The 4,850-nt window shown below is 42.1% G+C and overlaps 1 protein-coding gene across 1 annotated transcript in view; it reads left to right on the plus strand.

The window, feature by feature from the left end:
• Positions 1-1,187: 1,187 nt before the first annotated feature.
• The window catches only part of LOC127008070 (uncharacterized), an 18,902-nt gene continuing 15,239 nt past the window's right edge, over positions 1,188-4,850 (plus strand). Inside the window, exon 1 of the mRNA XM_050879616.1 lies at positions 1,188-1,239. The gene's annotated coding sequence lies outside the window, so the exon portion shown is untranslated. The remainder of the gene's footprint in view (positions 1,240-4,850) is intronic.

Below are 4,850 nucleotides of genomic sequence, written 5' to 3' on the forward strand. Positions count from 1 at the left end.
ACCCGACTGTTACACTTTGTAAGGTCCAAGAATCTGCCCATTTCTACAGAGGATGTCAAAAGGACCTGTGCATCTTGCAGAACTTGTGCAGAAATAAAGCCTCGGTACTACCGGCCTGCCGAAGGGACCCTTGTAAAGGCAACCCAACCTATGGAGCGACTCAGCATTGATTTCAAGGGACCTCTACCTACAGTGACGTGTAACCCCTACATGTTTACAGCTGTTGATGAATTTTCACGGTTTCCTTTTGTTTTCTTATGTCCCAACATGAGTACTGAGACTGTAATTAAGGGCTTGGAACAGGTTTTTTGCCTGTGTGGAATGCCAAACTACATTCATTCTGACCAAGGTGCTTCCTTTATGTCTAAAGATATCAAAACGTATCTTTCTCAAAAGGGAGTGGCAACCAGCCGTACAACTCCATATCACCCAGCAGGTAATGGTCAGGTAGAGAGATTCAATGGTATCATATGGAAGGCAGTTAAACTAGCTCTTAAGTCCCATAACTTGCCTGACACCCACTGGGAACAAGTACTTCCAGATGTATTACATTCCCTGAGGTCACTGCTGTGCACATCTACAAACACCACACCACATGAACGATTCTTCGCGTTCCAGCGCCGCTCAACTCATGGAAGCTCCTTACCCGCGTGGTTAATGACTCCTGGACCTGTATTGCTGAGGAGGTTTGTGCGAAATAAGAATGAGCCACTTGTAGATGAAGTTGAACTGATTGACAGTAATCCAACATATGCAAATATTAGACATCCAAATGGGAGAGAGTCAACTGTGTCTGTTCGTGATCTGGCCCCATGTCCTGAAGGTCAGGTTGTCCGTCCAAGTGTAACTGAGGAACCAAGCATTGTTCACCCGGCCTGCACTAAGGTACCAGACGGAGAGGTGTCGCCAGCACCAGTGCTGCAAGAAGAGGTGGGTGTTGTGGATCCACCAAGTCCAGGGCCAATGAATAAGGATGCTACTGTACCAGAACTAAGAAGATCCAGTCGGATTTCCAAACCTCCTGCCCGATATGGCTGGGATTAGATTTGATTCGGTATTCTATTGTTTCTATTATTCTGTGTTTTTTTTTTAGGGGAGAAGAATGTGATATTAGGAATATGTATTTTGCTACTGCGGCTTTTCATACTTGATGCGAGCCCTTCTCATACATTATTTACATACGGGACCTTCAGTCCAGAGCAGGCGACGGCTCCACGTATACATTCAAGGATCTTGCTGGTAATTATTATTAAGTTTCTTGTTGTTTAGGGTATTATTTATTAGGTATGGATTGTGTGCTCTTGTAGGACGTGTGTTCTATAACTAACAAGTGTCATTTGTTTACTGGAGTGTTCATGGGGAGTGTTATGTTGGTACTGAAGCTATGTTCTGTTTCCAGACTGTACCAAGGTTTTAAGCTAAGTAAAGCTTGGATAGCCGCATCCAAGTGTTTCCATATCATCACAACCTGTACAAGGCAGCTCCTTTGAACCTTAATAGTAAGCTCCCGTGAATCTAACCCCACCCAATATCGCTGTCCATGAAGTTATTTAATCTATTTTTGAATGTGACAATTGTATTGGCACTCACCACATAACTGCTCAGCCTGTTCCACTCATCTACCACCCTGTTAGTAAACCAATTTATGCCTATGTCCCTGTTGAATCTGAATTTATCCAGTTTAAACCCATTCCTACCTGTCCTACCCTCTTCTCTTACCAACACAACCTTATGAATATTTCCCTTATTAAAGCCCTCATTAAAAATCCTCCTCCTCCTCCTCCTCCTCCTTATCATCATCATCATCAATCGCATCCGTGTCTCGCTCAGCCACAAGGAAAAATAAACTCGTTGCAGAAGATAAAACATGTAAAAATGATGAAATTAGAATATGAATAAAAGAAGGAAAACAAACGCCTGAAAAGAACGAAGATGATTGATAAGGAGAAAGGGAAGGAAAGAAATGGACGTTGAAGGCGCACTGAAGGAAAGCAAATGAAGAGGAAGGGAAGATGTAGGAAGAAAACGGGAGGACGGAGGAAAGGAGAGAAGGGTAGAAGAGGAAGTCGGGAAAGTGGAAGAGGGAAATGGGAGGGCGGAGAAAAGTTGAAAGAGAGAAACGAGAGGAAGAAAGGAAGGGTAGGGGAGCTAGAAGGGAGGGGAGAGGAAAGGGTAGAGAAGGGAAAAGGGAGGAAAGCGAAACGGGAGGATATAGAGAAGGATAGAGGAGAGAAAGGCCTGAGGGGTGGATAGAAGAGGAAATCAAGAAGAAGTGAAGAGAAATGAGTAAAACGGAAGGAAGGAAGGAAAGTGGTTGAGGGAAATGGGAGGAAGGAGAGACGGGAGAGGAGAAAAACGGGAGGAAGGAGTAGATTAAAAGAAGAAGGGAGAGGAGGAAGGGAAAGTGAAACAATGAAACGGAGGGGACGGGGGAAGGGACAGAAAAGGAAGCGGAAGCAGACTAGAGGAAGGGAAGGAAGAGGAGGACAAAGGACAGGCGTGACCTCTTGTTATTTCCTGTGTCTGAGAGAAACTTGGTCTTTCTCGGGAGACTCGGGTCAAGTTTTCTTTCCTGGAAAAGCAAGACATCTGAAGAGGGAGGGAGGGAAGGGAGATGAAAGGGAGGGAATGATAACGGGTCAGGGGGGAGGGGGAATGCATCACTGGACGGGTTAATTAACGTAAGGAAAAGAAAGTCGGAAAGAAACAACGAAGAAAGCTGCGTTTGTAATTATTATGAAGCCACTGTTGCATTTTGCTTATTTTTTTGTTCCATGTGAAAGCTGCACCTTGTTTTGGGGAGGCGGTCGCTGGGTGGTCACCGTCCAGGCGCGGTGTCCTGGGTGACCCAGGTACAAGTCCCTCCTGCCGCTGGTTGGCCTCAGATAACCCACATGCTGTCCTGATGATCGTCTATCAACCCGGACTGTTGCGAAAATCTAAATGAGTTCCGGGGGGCAGCATGAGCCAAGCAAGAATGGCGCCACTATAACTCACTTGCTTGCGCCACTAACGGGCTGGGGCCGAGAAGCAGGCTCCATCAAGAAAGCTTACCGGCGCTATAGGCCAAACGTAATATATATATATATATATATATATATATATATATATATATATATATATATATATATATATATATATATATATATTTGCCTTCATGTGTTGTGAAGTGTTTGCCTTTTGTTATTGTTGTTTTTGTTGTTGTCGTTATTATTATTATTATTATTATTATTATTATTATTATTATTATTATTATTATTATTATTATTATTATTATTGTTGTTGTTGTTGTTGTTATTCTTCTTCTTCTTCTTCTTCTTCTTCTTCTTATTATTATTATTATTATTATTATTATTATTATTATTATTATTATTATTATTATTATTATTATTATTATTATTATTATTATTATCATTATTAGCCTATTCCTGATCTGCCAACAACCGACTCTCTCTCTCTCTCTCTCTCTCTCTCTCTCTCTCTCTCCAAATCACTGGACGAAGTCTATCTTGATTTCCAGAAAGCGTTTGATAAAGTTCCACACCATAATTTACTTTATAAATTAAAGCAACTAGATATTGACGGTTAAGTACACCAATGGATCGCGAATTGGTTAAGCAACAGACAACAAAGAGTGGTGATTAACGGATTTAACTCAGAGTGGGCGCCGGTCACTAGTGGCGTCCCTCAGGGCTCAGTTCTTGGCCCAGTGCTCTTCATTATTTACATCAACGACGTGGATGTTGGAATCAATAATCTCATTAGTAAATTTGCAGACGACACAAAGATTGGAAACTCGGTTCTCACTGACGAAGACAGACAGACAAGAGGATTTGCATAAAATTTCAGCTTGGTCTGATAGATGGGAGATGCCCGTAGACAAGTGTCAGGTCCTTCAAGTTGGAACAAGAAATAAGAAGTTCGATTACGTTCAATGCGTCAAGGACCTGGGTGTCAAAATCGCGTCAAACTTCAAATTCTCACAGCAATGCATCGATGCAGCAAATAAAGCGAACAGAATGTTGGGCTTCATTAAAATAAACTTTTTATTAAAAAATAAGGAAGTAATACTTCCGCTCTACAATAGTTTAGTCAGACCCCACTTGGAATATGCGGTACAGTTTTGGTCTCTCCACCATGCAAAGGACATTGCTAAATTAGAAGGTGTTCAACGTCGGGCAACAAAAATGATCCCTTCCTTGCGCAACAAACCCTATGACGAGAGGCTTTCCACCCTTAACATGTTCTCTCTTGAGAAACGTCGCCTCCAAGGAAAACTGATCGAATGTTTTAAAATTCCTAAAGGATATACGAATGTGGGCAAATCAAAATTGTTTATGATCGATGACACCTTGCGAACGAAGAATAATGGCACAAAACTTAAATGAAGGCAAGTAAATTCAGAGTGCGCCAATTTTTTCTTCACCAACGTTGTAGTGCGAGAATGGAATAAGCTCCCACCTTCAGTGATTCAGTGTAACACGATTAACTCCTTTAAAAACAAGCTCGACCGTCACTTCCTTCAACTTAATATTAACTAGAGTAGAAATACAAAGTTTTGGAGCCATCTAATTAATGTAGAATCACTTAGGTTTCAGACCACCTAGTCTGGACCATGGGGTCTGTGTGGTCTGATTTTCTATGTAAATCTATGTAAAGTCTCTCTCTCTCTCTCTCTCTCTCTCTCTCTCTCTCTCTCTCTCTCTCTCTCTCTCTCTCTCTCTCTCTCTCTCTCTCTCTCTCTCTCTCTCCAAAAAGGCGTTATTTCGAGTGTCTTTTCACTATCCCTTCCTCCTCATCTGTATACCCTCCATCAACGTCTATTTGGGGTATTTCCGGAGACTGTGGCG

Source organism: Eriocheir sinensis, chromosome 37, assembly GCF_024679095.1.
Source record: "Eriocheir sinensis breed Jianghai 21 chromosome 37, ASM2467909v1, whole genome shotgun sequence".
Classification (NCBI taxonomy): Eukaryota; Metazoa; Arthropoda; class Malacostraca; order Decapoda; family Varunidae; genus Eriocheir; species Eriocheir sinensis.